Source organism: Haemorhous mexicanus, chromosome Z, assembly GCF_027477595.1.
Source record: "Haemorhous mexicanus isolate bHaeMex1 chromosome Z, bHaeMex1.pri, whole genome shotgun sequence".
NCBI lineage: Eukaryota > Metazoa > Chordata > Aves > Passeriformes > Fringillidae > Haemorhous > Haemorhous mexicanus.
Genome location: NC_082381.1, coordinates 20,183,640 through 20,201,028, shown reverse-complemented (window position 1 = coordinate 20,201,028; position 17,389 = coordinate 20,183,640).

Sequence of the window (17,389 nt, the reverse complement as noted above, 5' to 3'; positions counted from 1 at the left end):
TTTGAATATGGCTTCCAGGTTTAGTTTGAATAATTTCTTCAGTTTCTTGGAACAAGGTTCTTTCAGTCCTGTGGAAATGGGCAGAACAATGGTGACAAAAATTACAGTATCCTTGCTTTTCTTCAGGATGTGTTCTCTTTGTAGAGTCCCTTGGACAGGTCCCAGGCTCTCTCCTTGTTCCCTGTTCTTTAATTTCTAGTGGAAAGGAGTAGAAGAGATTCAACAACATTTGTTGTACAGAAAAGGGCTTGTTTATTCTTGTCCAGATAACCAGGAGCTGTCACCTAGGTACTTAAATTACCAATACATTTTCTTTGTTAAAGATTCTGTAGCTGCAACTTCTCTGGCTTTGTAAGAATGGAGCCCATGGCTGTGTTGCAGAGTGATGCATCACTGTTCAGGCTTTTACCTCTATATAGGTGTAAGAAGTTGCAACAATTCTCTGTCCACTGACTGCGTTGGCAGCATTTCTCACTCTGAAAAGGGTGCTGGCATATCATTACTGTAATTGCTGCTGTCTGTTTACAAATGACATATCTTGAAAATCACTGTGTCTCTGGGTCTCTGGGAAGCAGGGGAACTGGAAGGAGAGAGATGTGCTGACAAAGTTTCTGGTGAGAGGAGTGTTTAAAAATGGCCATCTCTGAAAAAGTTAACTGCTGGTGTCTTTCATCTGGCCTTTTCTGTAGTGATCTGACATTTCTGTGTCCCTGCTAGAAGTTCCTGATGTGCTTAGGAATTCCCTAATTTGGACTAATAAAGAAAAAGTGATGCCCTTTTAAGAGTATTTTGACACATATCTATCTTTGCCCATATTTTCTAGATGGCCATATTTTTCAGTCAGTGAGCAGTATTGTTTTATCTAATGGTAACAGTGGACCCTACTTTTCACCTAACCAGAAAAGCAGTTATGAATATAGTACAGTTCTGTTCTGCTTAAATGGTAGAACTGAGGCTTCCTAGAAACATGGAATAATTAGAGACAAATCTTGAGGGATCCTTTGACAGGAGGCAGCTAGGTGCAAGCTAGGTGAAGATTATGTGACAATTCATGCACCTCGTGACTTGCTTCCATAGAGTCTTCAGGAAAAAGGGCATCTGGAATGAAACCGCAGGCTGTAAAAATTGGCTTGGCTTGCTGCAAACTGACCACAGAACTGGAAATCAGATCCAGGCCTTCTTTCCCCATCTGCTTCTTCTGGTATGCATTTCTATAGTATTATTTGATGACCATTGATCTTTTGCATGGTTCAGTTTTTTTAAATATATCTTTTCTGAGTAGGATGTAAAATTCCAGGAGATTTTTCTTTTGAAATGATAGCACAGTGTGATTCAGAGACTGTGCTCATAGTTGAGGAATAATGCTATCTGCTAGTGTTAATATGCAGAGTTAACATTATTTTACACTAATGCTGCTTATTAACCCTCAACATTGTAGTTTCACTGGAAAATGTGTTGGCTTGACATAGGCTAAGATAATCAGAGCTTTTCTTTCATTCTGTGATTGCACACATCCTCTTTAATTAGGAAATTGCAGAGTAGAAGATCCTTTCAGGCTGCAATGTGAAAAATGTCAGTATTAATCTACAATATTTGTCCCATTCACTATGAGCAATTAGGAGTGATGAATTATAAATGATAAATTATACACTGTGGTATTCATTTGTACTGCAACAGGAATAGGTTTGCAATTCTTGTCCCATGCATAAGAAAACCCCCATAGCTTTATTCACCATGAAAATGGGATACAAGTTTCACTTCTCCTCGAGAGCTATTAGCTTTAAGTTGGACTAGAGCATCTGCTGGTCACAGGTGTCCATTCCCTAGGAGAAGTTTGTGTTCAGAGTCCACTGAGGACATACCCAGCTGCAATGGCAGGGATGCACATTGGTTACAGACCAGGCTGAGCCAACTGAGGCACTGGATACCTCACATACCTGTTCCTCCTTGCAGACTTGTCTTCTTGCTGGGATAAATGCAATGCCAAACTATGGAAAGGGCAGAGTGATGCTTTGGTAGCAAGCTTTCTGTTTACCCTTACAGATAGCACGTGGTTGTTCATGTTAGCCACGCAGGTGCAGGGCGGGTTTTTCCTCCTGCGAGCAGCAGGTTAATTAAAAGTGGGCTCTAAGGAGCATGGCACAGCTCTGAGAGCATGGCATGGCTGTTTGTGTGGCAGTTCACACAGGCAGGGTTCCAGGTTTCCTTCTGCTGGTGAGGTTTTTTGTTTGTTGTTTCTTTTGGTTGGTGTTTTTTTTTTTTTGTTGTTGTTAATGGTTTTTACACGATCAAAAACTGCAATTAGTAAAAGTGTATGTAGCCAAGTAGCACCCTCCAAAAGGATGCGTCTGTCCAGACCATTCCTGTGCAGAGTGTTTGAGCTTGAAAGGATCTACTCTGCAATTTCCTAATTAAAGAGGATGTGTGCAATTACAGAATGAAAGAAAAGCTCTGATTATCTTAGCCTGTGTCAAGCCAACACATTTTCCAGTGGTTCTAGGGGGCATTGCAGAAGAAGCCTGCCTGTGGTGTGAACAGGTGAATGATCTCCTTTCACTGCTGTCCAAGCTTAAGGAGGAAATTGAAAGACTAAGGAGTACCAGGGAAGGGAAAGGGAAATAGATTGGTGGAGTTCAGCCTTTCCATCCTTGAGGGAGACCCATCAGAAGTTAGAAGACTGCCATGTCTCCCACTGTCAATAGGAGGCAATAGAAGGACACCTGGTGGACGAAGGGGGGTCCCTTCTTGGGGAGGTAATAAAAACTCCTCCTGACCCCATCACCTACCCAGGTGCCACTTCAGAATAGGTATGAGGCCCTGGATCTAGAGGCTCAGCCTCTAGACGTAGAAGAAAATTATCTGCCTAGTGAGCCTCGTAATTACACTTTGTCTGTCGGACAGAACACCACTTATGACATTAAAAAGAAAAGAAGGGTAGTCATAGTAGGTGATTCCCTTCTGAGGGGAGCAGAGGGCCTCATTTGTCAACCGGACCCATCCTACAGGGAGATTTGCTGCCTCCCTGGGGCTCGGATATGGGATATTACCGAGAGACTCCCTGGGCTGATTTGACCCTCTGATTATTACCCACTCCTCATATTCCAGGCTGACAGTGATGAGGTTGAAAACAGGAGTGTCAGGGCAATAAAAAGGGACTTAAGGGCACTGGGTCAAGTGGTTGATAGGGCAGGAGCTCAGGTAGTGTTCTGCTCAGTCCCTTTGGTGGTGGAGGAAAACATTGAAAGGAACAGGAGAACCCATGTTATTAACAAGTGGCTCAAAGCAGAATTTTTGGTTCCTTGATTATGGAGCAACTTTTTTGGCTCCTGGCCTGCTAGAATTGAATAGGCTCCATCTCTCTGTTAAGGGTAGAAGGATTTTAGCTCATGAACTGGCGGAACCCATTGAGAGGGTTTTAAACTAGGTTTGAAGGGGGAAGGGGATGCAGCTGGGCTGTCTGGAAGCAGGCCCAAGGGTGGTAAGCCTGAGTTAGGAGCGAAATCTGCAGTCCAGCTGAGGTGCATGTACACTAATGCATGCAGCAGGGTAGCAAACAAGAAGAGCTGGAGGCTGTGGTTCAGCAGGAGAGCTCTGATGTAATTGCCATCACGGAAATGTGGTGTGATAACTCACATGGCTGGAATGCTGCACTGGATGGCTACAAGCTCTTCAGGAGAGACTGGAAAAGGGGAAGAGGTGGAGGGGTGGCCCTTTGTATTAGGGAGGGTTTTGATGCCATGGATATTGAAACTAATAATGCTGAAGTTGAATGCCTATGGGTAAAATTAGGGGGAAGGCCAACGAGGCTGACATCCTACTGGGAGTCTGTTACTGTGCACCCAACCAGGAAGAGGAGGTGGACAACTCATTCTACAAGCAGCTGGAGAATGTTTCAGGATCACCAGCCCTTGCTCTTGTCAGTGATTTTAACCTACCAGACATCTACTGGGGACTTAATAGAGCAGAAAAGGGGCAGTCCAGGAGTTTTTAGAGTGTGTGTGGGGGACAACATTTTGTCACAGTTGGTGAGTGAGCCCACCAGGAGAGGGACTATGTTAGACCTGTTGTTTGCAAATAGAGATGGGCTGGTGGGAGATGAGGTGGTTGGAGGCTGCTTGGGGCACAGTGATCATGAAATTGTAGAGTTTTCAGTGTTTGGTGAAATCAGGAGGAACATCAAACATCAAGACTTTCATATCAGATTTCTGGAGGGCAGACTTTGCTTCTTTAGGAGACTTATTCAGAGAGTTCCTTGGAAAGTAGCCCTTAAAAATGAAGGAGTCCAGGAAAGCGGGCATGCTTCAACACAGAGATCTTGAGGGTACAGGAACAGATTGTCCCTGTGAGCTGAAAGATGAGTTGATGAGGAAAACAAGCAGCTTGGATCGACAATGAGGTTTTGAAGGAGCTTAGGAATAAAAAATTGAGGTATTGTCCTTGGAAGGAGGGTCAGATTTCTCAGGGAGTATTTAAGGAAATTGCTAGGGCATTTGCTAAGTAGGAAAAAAATTAGGGAGGCCAAAGCTCAGTTTGAACTTAATTTGGCAATTTTTATAAAAGATAATAAAAAATGTTTTTACAAATATATTAATGGTAAAATGAAGGGTACCAACATTTGTTCTCTATTGGATGTGAGAGGGAGCTTAGTAACTGCAGATGAGGAGAAGGCAGAAGTGCTTCTATGCCTTCTTTAGTGGGAAGATGGCTTGTCCTCAGGACAGCTGTCCTCCTGGGTTGGCAGATTGTGTCAGGGAGCAGAATGGTCCCCCTCCTTTCCAGGAGGAGGCTGTCAGAGAACTGCTGACTCACTTAGATTTTCATAAATCAGTGGGACCAGTGATCCATCCCACGGTGATGGGGGAGCTGGCAGATGAACTTGCAAAGCTGCTCTCCATCATTTACCAACAGTTCTGGCTCACTGGTGAGGTTCCAGATGACTGGAAGCTGGCCAATGTGATGCTCATTCATAAAAAGGGTGGGAAAGAGGATTCTGGTAATTATAGACCAGTTAGCCTGACCTCAGTACCTGGTAAGGTAAACTCAGCATGGGTTTAGGAGGGGTGGGTCATGTTTGACCTGCCTGGTGTCCTTTTATGACCAAATGACCTGCCTGGTGGATGCAGGAAAGGCTTTGGATGTTGTCTGTTTGGACTTCAGCAAGGCCTTTGACACTGTCTCCCACAGCATACTCCTGGAAAAGCTGCAGCCCACGGCTTGGACAGGAGCACTCTGTGCTGGGTTCAGAACGGGCTGGATGGCCGGGCCAGAGAGTGGTGGTGAACAGTGCTGCATCCAGCTGGGGCCAGTCACCAGTGGTGTCCCTCAGGGGTCTGTGCTGGGGCCAGTTCTGTTCAATATTTTTATTGATGACATGGATGGGGGTGTTGAGTCTTTTATTAGCAAATTTGTGGATGACGCTAAGCTGGGAGCTGTGTTCATCTGTTGGAGGGTAGGAGGGCTCTGCAGAGAGACCTGGAATGGTTGGATGGATGGGCAGAATCCAATAGGATGACATTTAATAAATCCAAGTTCTGAGTCCTGCATTTTGGCCACAATAACCCCCTGCAATGTTACAGGCTGGGGATGCTGTGGCTGGACAGTGCCCAGGTGGAAATGGACCTGGGGGTACTGATCAACAGCTGGCTGAACATGAGCCAGCAGTGTGCCCTGGTGGCCAAGAAGGCCAAGGGCTCCTGGCCTTTATCAGGAATAGTGTGGCCAGCAGGAACAGGGAGGTCATTCTCCCCCTGTACTCGGCACTGGTGGGGCTGTACCTTCAGTTGAATGTGTCTAGAGAAGAGTGACAAGGCTGGAGAGGGGCTTGGAACACAAACCCTGTGAGGAATGACTGAGGGAGCTGGGGTTGTTTAGCCTGGAGGAAAGGTGACCTTATCACTCCCTACAACTTCCTGAAAGGTGGTTGTAGTCGGGTGGGGGTTGGTCTCTTTATCCAGGCAGCAACTGACAGAACCAGAGGACACAGTCTCAAGCTGTGTCAAGGGAAATATTTGTTGGATATTAGGATAAATAGTTGGATAAAAGTTTTTTTACAGAAAGGGTGATAAAGTACTGGAATGGTCTGCCCAGGGAGTGGTGAAGTCATCATCCCTGGGATGTGTTTAAAAAAAGGCTGGATGTGGCACTTGGTGCTGTGGTCTATTTGAGGTGTTAGTGCTGGATTGGACTTGATGATCTTAAAGGTCTCTTCAGCCTAGTGATTCAGTGTGAAAATACTGGGGTTTTTTCCTCATACTTGTTCTGAAATATTGAGCTCTCCCTTTGTAGGGCAGAGAGAGATAGACTTTAAAGCCAAGGCAACATGGGATCACCATAGTACTCCCAGGACTGTGAAGCCTATATTCCTCTATGGATCTGATCCCAGAGCAGCCAAGTCTTGGTTCTGTACTGCAGTACACCTGTACATATGGCTCAATAGGGCATGAAGGCAGAAGCGTTTCAGAGCACCCTGATATCCATTTGAAAACAGTTTTCAAACATAGATGTCACTATTTCACTGTGCTCATTGTCTGTTTGTTGCTATGTAGTGCTGGCTTTGCTTACCAACATATACTTGCTGTTTCACTCAGACTTCTAAATGGAAGACTCTGCTGCTTCCTGGCCAGGTTCAAATTTGTCTTTTAGGTGCCTCGAATAAATGCAGATTTTGAAATTCGACATGTAATTTCCTACTGTTTAGCATCTCAACTAGTTAAAATCCAGAATACATTCAGCTTCTCTGGAGTTGCCTTTAGGCTGGCAACCAGATATGATTTTGTCTAAATTTAATTTACTTAGAACTTAAAAACTGCTCTGTGTCAGGAAGTGACTACAGGAAAAGCTTTTGTTTCTCAAGAGGTCTGCTCACTGTATTCAGGAGGACAAGATAAACAAGTATTAACTACCTTTTCCTTCTGTTACCCCTAGAGTTCACTCATCTAAAAGGAATACAGTGAGTCTTCTTTTTGCATATTTTTCATGAAGTTGCTTACTGAATGCCAACTTTTATATGTCCTTTGAAAACAATGGGTTTCCCTGTTCCTGCTGAATGTTCTCACGATCATATGCAAACAGGAATTAACTCATCTTGACTTTCAAATCCCATGCTAAATTTGGGCTTGTCAGAAAGTACTTCATTTTAATTTGAATATACTGATATGAGGGTTCCAGAAGAATAATAAATACAGAATGCCCAAAAGACCTGCCTAAGAGACATCAGTATATCAGTTAAAAAAAAAAAAAAAAAAAGAAAGTTTTTGTTTTAATGTGAAGGTAGAGAACACAAATTGGAGTGTCTTAGTTACAACTGACACACTTCAGCTGTGAATGCTTTTACCAGCCACGGATGCCAGTTGTGCTTCTTTGTGACATGTTTGAACCCCACATGTTGTCTTAGCTTACTTCTCAGGTTCCTCCTGCTGTATTCAGTCTGTCATCCTGGCAGTTGTGAACTCATGGTGTCCTTTCTTCCTACCAACAGAGTTTGGCATACATGTCACTCGGAGTGGTGTGAGAGGAGCATATGGTATTGCTGCAACTGAGGAGGGATTCCTTGTGGAAGCATGAGTACTGGACATTTTACGTCACCTGGAAGCTTCTTTGTTCTTGACAATTGTTATTTTTGCTTTATTGAAATGGACATGTCTGTCCGTAAGCAGGCACCTTGCCACTGCAACAGATGGGCAGGAACATAAGTAGCCAGCAGAATAGATCTGTGTGCCTCTCAAATGTGTAATGGTCTGACTCTCAGAAAGCTGTCACTCTAGTTCTTCATAGGGAACTTCCTTGGCATATGGCTAAAGTGAGATAGTCTGTTATTACTCAGTTACTTAAAAAACCCCAAACTATCAAATGTAATGCGCTGTGTTCCCCTCTCTAATGAACAGGGAGCAGAATGTCCCGAGATAACAAAAAATCTTCAGGTTTCTCTGTTTCTATGAAGAAAAGATTCTAAGAACAACAAGGCTTGAAACTTCTATCTGTGTGGGCTAATATGTGGTAAACAGTAGTTGGTAGTCCCATGTTCCATGAAGTGTTTACAACCCGGAAGCGGGCAATGGGTAGCTGGTGCTTGAGCAATCAAGCAGCTGGGACACAGGCACAGCTAACAAAGAGAATGGATATTACAGTGTCTATAGTAGTATGTTTTCTTCGTTCTTAGTATTATAGATTAGAAGGTATAGGTTAGTGTTATAGATTTTACACTCAAAAGAATTATTTTTCAGAAACTTTCCTTCTATAGATCTAATGAAAAATACTGCCTCTTCAGAAGCAAAAGCTGTCATGGAAAGAAATAGCACAGACAGCTCAGGTGTTAAATTTTGTGTTTGGCAGCACATTAACCAGCTGGGAGCGGGATGTTAGCAGCTGCACGTTCTATTTCTTGCCTTTGTGAGGGTGTTCTCTAAAGGTTGAGAACAAAGGATGCAACCCTAAGAAGCCTGCTTCTTAGTTCTGCTACCCACAGAACACCTTGTAATGCTTACACTTTCAGGTAATGAGAAAATCAGTATTTTCAAAACAGAAATTGATCCAATGAGAAATGTAAAATAGGATCTTTCCTCAGGACTGCTGGTTTATGGGACTGGTCAGATCTACATCGGAACATTAGAGAACATTGAAACAGAACAATTAATAATATTCAATTATAACAAACTAGAACATTCTTTAGTGTTATAGGGGAAGAGGAGGTTGTTTGTGAGTCCTGGCTTCCTACTTCCATGCACATCTAGAGGAAGGTATGACCTTCACTTAAGCATACACCTGCAAGGTGTTATTAAATGGGGCCATTCAGGCATGAACAATAATGTGGCTTTAGCAGCGTGCAGCACTGCAGAACCCAGCTGCACAAGGGTTTATTTCTGGGACAAACTGAACAGAACCCCACCTTGCTGCAATTGTAGTTACCCCTGGAAGGCTTGCCTTGGTCACCTCCAGGAAAACTTAGACAGCATGGTAGAGATGCCACTGCCCACTGCACACAGCCCCAAAAGTGGGTATTAGATAATTCACTTGCCCTTGAAAGGGATGCATCAGAGTGTGTGTGTGAGCCCTGCAAACTGATAAGCATTGATGCTGAAGCCTAGCCAAACATGTTCTCTGGCACAGCCAAATGCTCAGGCTGGAGATGCTTTTCCAAATCCTAAATTGCTCCTGGAAAGGGTTTCCTATTTTTGAATCTAATCTCCTTTTTCCTTCTTTACAGATAAGCCAAGTAACGTGCAGGGTCCAAACTGCAATCACATGTTAAGTCTAGGCTTTTTTCATATATCCCGGTATATACCTCTTCGTTTCCAGTAGTGCTCAGAAGACCACTCAGTAGACTAAAAAAATAATGGAACCCTACTGTCCCAGATGTGAATAAAAACCTTAAAATTATAATTTTCAACCTTGAGAATTTGTTTTCTGAAAATCTGATCTGTAGTGAAGAGCTAGTGAAAACAATGTTATCAAGATTACCTGAATTCCTGCAGGGCAGCAGTGCCATTAATTATATGCTTAAGGTTAAATGCATATAAATACAATATCTGGGCCTAAGAAAGTAAGTGATTTGAAGATAGAGAGATGTAGTTAATTCTGCAATTTAAAGGTAAACTGGAAACATGTCCACATACATTTCTGTCCTTTATATTGCTGTTACATAGCTGTTTAAAAATTGAAAGCAAAAGCAGATTTCATTTTGCCTGGGAGTGAAAAACGCTTAGATATAAGACAAGTTTGTTACTGAAAGAAAAACTAAATACTCAAATATGGATTTTGAAGTAGAGAATAAAGTATCTTCTAAAAAAGGGCTATAAGCTATGTGACTGCTAGAAAGATTGCATAATGCAGGCAAAAAAAGCTGTTTTCTGACCATCTCCAGAAAAATGCACTTGAAAACAGATAGAACCAGGACATAATTTTATTAGTTCTTGAGCATCTTTCCTGTCTCTCTCTGAGTTGTTGTTTTTGGTTGTTTGTTTGGTTGGTTTGGTTTGGTTTGTTCATGTAGAGCAATGCATCTGAGCTAACATTGAAGCCATGACGTGAGGAATTTTAGAGGGATAGCTGTATTTTAGGCCTAGGTTAAAAAAATGTCAGAGAAAGCAGTGCTTCTGGTCAAGGAATATTTTTAAACTTATGTCACTCTGCCTATGGGATAACTTCACTGAACTCAGATTCAAAGCTGCAGATTTGCACAAATATTCAGTCATCTCAGAAACTATGCATTTATTACAATTACCTGAAACTAGGAGGATAAACATTTTTATTAAATATAGGCCTTGGCAGGTCAGGATTGCAGAAAACTTAATTTATTCAGCCCAAAAAGCAGGGACTAGCCACTTAAAATTCCATGTGATTAAGGTGACTCATTCTTGGCAGTAACATACTACAGCAGAATGGAAAATCATCTTGATTTGTAATACTAAACAGAAGCTCATATATACCATAACAAGATGAGAATGAGTATATGAGAAGAACTAATGTGTATTGGTTCAAATGAATTGAAAATTTGGACATATGTTTTTGCTTGCTCTGAAAGGATCTGGGAGAAGTTCAGTTCTGTATCATAAACCAAACTGTATTTTTGCATCACAAAATATTGTTCTTGCATGTGCCTTTTTATGCAATGTCATTCCATCTTGGTGTGTTTTGATTTAAGTGAAGCGTTGCAAAACTTCACAAATGGAGCTGTGATCTAAGAAGAAGAAGAAGACACAACTCCATGAAATTAATTTTACTGGACAAGTACCTTCTTTGTCGTATATGCTAACAGATGGTAAAGTTAGTGGAGATGATATGGAGGGTTTGATATTAATACATACATATATATATATATTTTGGGAAGGTTCATAGTGTGGGGGAGTAATGGAGTTTTTCCTATAAGTGGTGGAATCCTTAAAAGTGAGATTCTTCCTTCTTTTTGTTTTTGTCTCTATGCAAATGCCTACAGCTTTGAATGTATTTTTAAAGTAGCTTGTGAAATGATTTTGTTTTGTTTTAATATAAGATTTGCTGTATTCAGAGTGGAAGAGAATAAAATTAAAAATGTGCAGAGCCAGACCTCTTCACTTTTATGCTGAAGACAGCCTTTATTTAGACATAATTTTTAAACACTAATGATGCCAAGGATTGCTGACTTTTTTGATACAGTTCACTACGGTTCATGGAATTATTTTCACAAAATGGAGCTAGTGGGACTGTTCACTGAAGTTTAGTTGGTTGTGTGCTTTGCTGTACAGATAGGACACAAAAATCAAGCCTTTGTTTAAAGGAAGATAGTCACTATGTGTTTTTCTCATTAAGGTCTTGATAAAAAAGGTCACTTGCAGGAGGTAGGCTTAGGTCTGTTCTAAAGGGTGGCACATACAGGTAATGAATATTACAAGTGTCCTCGTAATTATCTGGATTTTTAATATTGGTAAACACACCCTTGGAAGTTTTTTTACAAAGTTGTATAATTCCATAAAATACAAATGGACCATTGTGTAATGGAAAAGAGAATATCATTCTTGTTTGGACCTGTCATGCTTGTATGGTGCTGCAGTATTGAGGTGTTTTTCAGGTAAAAACTAAACAGAGTGACTGGCCCATGCTCCATTCCATGTCTCCTACATACATATTTATATGAATGCAGGATTAGTAATCTGTCTGACCCCCTACAATTTATCTGGTGACTGTGGTCATGATAATGTGCAGTTCCTATTAATTTATCACCTACGAGATTTATTCCAAATTTTGAAGCCTCTAAACACAACAAATGATCACAGGAAGAAGAGAGCATGACAAGAAAACATTTTCTTCACTTTTCTAAAAATTAGTTATGTAGGAGTCTTTTCTTTCAAAAATAGCCTATGTTCATGAGCCATTATTAATGTAATTTATTTCAGTATTTGTTCTAGCTTTGGATTTTTAAAGCAGAGATTTGCCTTAAAACTGCAACATTTAATATATTTGACAACTTTAATATCTTAAAAGACTAAAACCATCAAATTCATAAGTTTTTTAAGGAAAGGGAGCTTGTATAATTTTTTGATGGCTTTAAAATTTCTCTATTAATTTGAACACAAGATGCACAAGAATAAACTCTGTAAGAGAAAAGAATTGCAGATGCTATACAGCATTGTCATATTTTAGTGTTCACAAATTCTATTTTTATACATATGGTGTGTGCAGTATATAGAAGGAATTATATAAGACCTCAGCTGGTGTTTTTTCGTAATATTTAGTAGTATTCCTATTCCTTTTATCTTTCTTCCCCAGAAATTAGCATTGATACAACTGTGTATGTGATAGAAGAAAACTGACAACTGAGCTTGCCTTTAAAATACTAGAATTGGATTCGGGACTCAACTGTGTTTTCTGTGTTTCCTTCATACTGTTTTCTTTTGTTGACATCAGTCAACACAGTTCTGATTGGGATTTCATCTCACTCTTGTGACTTTGACTCATGTGAGTGAATCAGCCATTCTAAACATCACATTAGGAATCCTCTGTATAGACTATCAAGCACAGTACTTCTGTGGTACAAATGTGATGTGACAAACATACATTTTATCTTAGATTCTAGCATCTTAATATCTCTGGGAGAAGGACAAAAGATAACAGAAACTTGTTAAATGTACTTAAAAATGCATTATTTCACAAGTAGGTGACAGGCAATGATCAAATGTTTTCCTCAGGCAAACACTCTGAAACACTTCAAGTGAGCATTTCTCTGCAACAGATTGAAGTAGTTCCTGGTGACAATCTTTTGTGAGTAAATATTATTAGCACAAGGTGACAAAAAACAGATTCCCTATGCAGGTACAGAAAGCAAAGGAGTAGGGTTATGCACAAGACCTTTGTCATAGGGCAAAATGTTACTGACAAATAGAGGGAAGAAATATTTGCACATGAGCTGTATTTGCAGTATCTCCGTGGGATGAGAAGTCTCAGTACAATTGGTGGGAGATGTGGAGTGATGCTCCAGGGCAGTGAGCACAGTACTTTTCTGGGAAGAGCTGCCAGTGTTCTTCACCTTGCAAATCCTCTAAAAAGCACTCTGGCAGATGCGCCTTTTATTCTCAGCCTTAGCCTGTTGAGACTAGGCCTGGTTTTCACAGTTAGAAATAAAGCATGAAACCTCTGATTGAAAATCAGTGACCATGGCCAGTCTTTTCAAATGTGAACTCAGTAAACTCAGATGAAGAGTTCTGTTCCGGGAATTTGATGTAGCTGATGCTTAAATTTGGGCAGCTCTAAATCACATGCTGAGCTTCAAAAATTTCTGACAAGCAGAATGAACTGAAGCTGAAGCTGAAATACTGGCTGTGAGTGCCATTTTTATGGACAGAAACAAAAAGTGGATACATTTCCTCTGACTACATTTAAAGTTTCCTGGTACTGGGCCAGCTTTGGCCTGCAAATCATATAGCTACATTACCATGACTCTGAGCCTGAGTTAATAAGCTGTGCTGAGCAAGCTCATGTGTCTCTGCACCTGTCTGCAGAGCTCCTTGAGGTAGTAGAAAAAGATATGTATCCTTTGGGAAAAGCTGAATACATCCTTTGTGATAATTGCAAATTCTGTCTTTTAAACTTGCCCTATAAATTCTATGGAGTTTTCAAATTGATGAACACAGAGAATGGAGCTTGTGTAATAAAAATTTATCTTGAAAAAGAAATCCAGCTAATTTATTTATGTGGCAATCCTCCTTGCTTCATTTTTTTTTTAATCTTGTCATCCTCAAATGTTGGAGATGTATTGAATTTTTGAACACAAAGGTACCCCCAAATGATAATTTTATTTAAGCTAGTTTGATGACATCACAGTCACTGGAAGGTACTTCACCATAATTGTCCTTCCATTTAACACTCCACTCACATGAGAAACTTGCTCTTTCTACTGCTGGTTATTCAGATAGTGATACTTTGAAGTTAACAGGAGTTTGAGTTCCTGTGCAGTTTTCATGATGAAACCTAGAAAATGCAGAGACACTTCAGTTGCAGCAAAACTTGTTCATATTTGAAATAAATTTGACTAGCCTCGTTTATGGTAATTAAATGTTTTGTAAGCATAGGCTTTCAGTATGTGCCACTATTGCTAGCAGTCAAGAGTTTAAATTGAAATAATTACCATCACATCACCGTTGCGGACTCTTTTGTAGTGCACACTCAGGTATTTTGTAAAATGAATGTAATAAGCGTGTATTTTCTCTTCTCTTTACTAGGGATCTTGCTTGATAAGCTCAAATAAAATGTAGAATACATTTGAATCATACTTTGGTACTACTTCAAACCTGCTATTCATGAGTAAAGAAAAGTTGTCATGGAAACTTGAACTGCAAGATGCAAGACAATAATTTTATTCAAATCCTTTATTCAATGAATATGTTCCCTTGCTGTTAATTAAGTGTGAATTACTTACAGTTTCCTTGTATTTTTCTGCTATTTGAAATAAGTTGCTAAGCAATTTCTGTTAATGTAATTTCTGAGTACTTCTTTGCACATATTTAATATATGACATTGAAAAGGTTTATTAGTTTTGGTTGAGAAAAGTAGTCACTTGATAGGGTGTGTTGCTTTTCCCAATGCATCATATATGTTTCCCTTAAAAAATATCCTTTTTTTCTTAAATTCATGGTTTTGATCTGAAAACTTCTATTTTTCGGATGTTCACTTAACAGACCATCTTCAGGGAGACATTCCTGTCTCTCCACACATTAATTATAATAGTTGTTGAATATACAAAGGCAAAAGGTATTGACTTTGTCACTTGGGCATACTGTAGTAGGCTTTCTTGGAAAACTTTTTCCCAGGCTGATTGATTAGTTAGGAAGCAATTTATCTGACAATACATGACCTTAGTGCTTCAAACAGGAACTATGCAGTGAAGTACTTTTCTGTCGTGAGTAGACTATTGTACATTTGGGAATAGTCATAGGGAATTGTTTTTTCCCTAGTCAATTTAAAAATTGTAAGCAATGGTTACAGTGTATTTTGTTGATACTTTTTTTTCACGTAGGTGTAAAAATTTTTCTGGTATATGAACAAGGTAGTGTACAAGTGGCTGTTTTTATTAAGACTGAAGCTGAAATACAGCCAGGTATTTTTTATGAATGTATGAAATGTGAATAATTCAGGCTGCTTGGTTTTGCAGTCTGTTTTCATGACCATAGCAATGTGCTTAATATTATATTTAAAAACAAACTTATTTCTATTTCCTTACAATTAGTAAGTGTTAAATATACTGCACTGAAAATCATAGAAACTAAATTTTTCTGTGAATTCATGTTTTTAATCTAGGTTGCAGATTTACTTCTCCATGTGAATTTCTTCAAACTGAACTGTGTTCATGGACAAGTTACATGGGCAAGTTATATTTAAGAGTGCAAAATGCCTCTTTCTGCTCCACAACGCTCTGCCGTTGCTGCTGTGTCTGACTTTTTATGTGACTTTGTGCCCATTTACCCCCCTATTCATGCAGCTTTTTCTTCCCCTGTATCTGCTGTTCTAATTTACATGAATTTTTGATATGCTTTTCTACTAGGGTTGTTCCTTGATGTTGACACCAGTACCACATCACTGGTGTTAGGTGTGGTGTAAGTTAGCTCTGAAGAAGAGTGGCTGACAATTAGCTGGGTGACTCTGGCGCCCAGCAGCCTGACTGCCTTTTCAGCAGTTTCAAACTCCTGGGAGATGGGTTGATTTTAGTAGCTCCCATTCCTGTATAAGGCATTCTGGAAATAGGACCAATAGAATGATTTTGCCACTATAATGTTAATGAGTTTAGCTGAGTCAAAAGATTTTCCTAACAGAGCTGCAACTTTATTTGCAAATTTATTAATGCACACTAGTAAAAGCCTTGTAATTTTGCTGTTGTTGTTTTGGTTTGGGTTTTTTCCTCGATAAGGTATGTCTCTAACAATTTTTGACTCTCTGATGCTGATCAGCATTTCTCGACGTGTTGTTGCAGGGCTAACAGCAACGGGCTTGAAGAGTTGCGGTTCAAGAGATGGAAGTGGAGATGCTGACTGATAAACAAAAGTTAATGACAGGGAATGTCTTTTCTCTTCCTTTTCTCTCCCTCATGTGCCTTTCAGTGATACAGGCTTTATCTGCTTAGATGAACTGCTGTTGTTCACTTTTTTACTGCCCCAAGATTGAGACAAATACTTGTGTTGTTTCAGTTGCTATAAACATGAATAAAACTTGCCTTCTTATGTAAAAAACTTGTCTATCCTTTATTTTATGGCTGTGCTTTCTTACCACAGCAAGAAGTGACTTGACTTCAGAATGATACAAGTAATTTCTTATTGATTCTTTCTAATCTTTTGGCAGGTGATCTGTGAAACTAATAGTTCAATCCCTACCTTATTGTAAGCTTTGTCAAAATCACTGTTTGTGCTTAGACAGACTTTGAAAAACATTTTCTGAAAAAGATCTCAATCAGACAGCATTTCAGATCCTGAAAAAGCTCATAGCACAAACAAAATAAATATTTTTTTCTTTTTCAGAACCTAATGTTTGAGAGACCTTGCTTAGAAGACAAGTAATGTAAAGGGAGAGAAAATTATCTTCTCCAGAGGCTTTGCTTTACTTGTTTAGAAGACTAGCAACAACATATTAAAATGGACTACATAAAAACTCTGTTTAGTAAGAAGAATCCAGTGCACTTGTAAGGAAGAAAGGAAGAATTAGTTCTCCATTGTTTCTTTGTAGAACTTATTTGTGCAAGAAGAGAAAAACTTTATGAAATATCTTGTAATACATTTTGTCTGGACAGGAGTACTCAATAGGACACCAGGTCTTATAATGAAAAGAAATTACCATGGTAAGCCATATGTTACAGTTACTTGGGCAGACCAAAAGAAATGGTCCATGGTCTACTACACCTTTCAAACTGCTAGCAAAATTCAGTGTCCAATTTTCTAGTGTTTGTTCAGAGAAAAGTAGCATTTCAGTCTAACAGTAGCAAAACATCATCATTAAACTAGTGAAAAGTCCAGTGCTTGATCCAGTTTCTAACTCAAGGCTATTTTGGAAATAACCATTATTTTATGCATGCTGTGAGGGGTTGGGGGCTTGAGGTTAGAACAGCTTTTTGAAATAATAAGACTTCCATGTTTCATGGCTTAAGTGATACTAGATTTGGACATCTACATTTATTCTGCTCATCAGATTACCTCTGTGGAGGTATTATATTTAACATTTGTTTAATAATCTTTTTAAAGGAGTGATAGCATAGGTTTTATTTCAGCTAGGCTGTACACAAAACCAAGGTTTTGGCCTGTTTGGAACCTGTGTGCCTGTAGGAACAAATATTTAGTACTAGCAGCATGGTGATTAAGATGAACATTGCATATGAAAGACGGGCTTCATTAGCCAGAATTCATTTACCATTTATTATTCACTTTATATACCTCTGAGG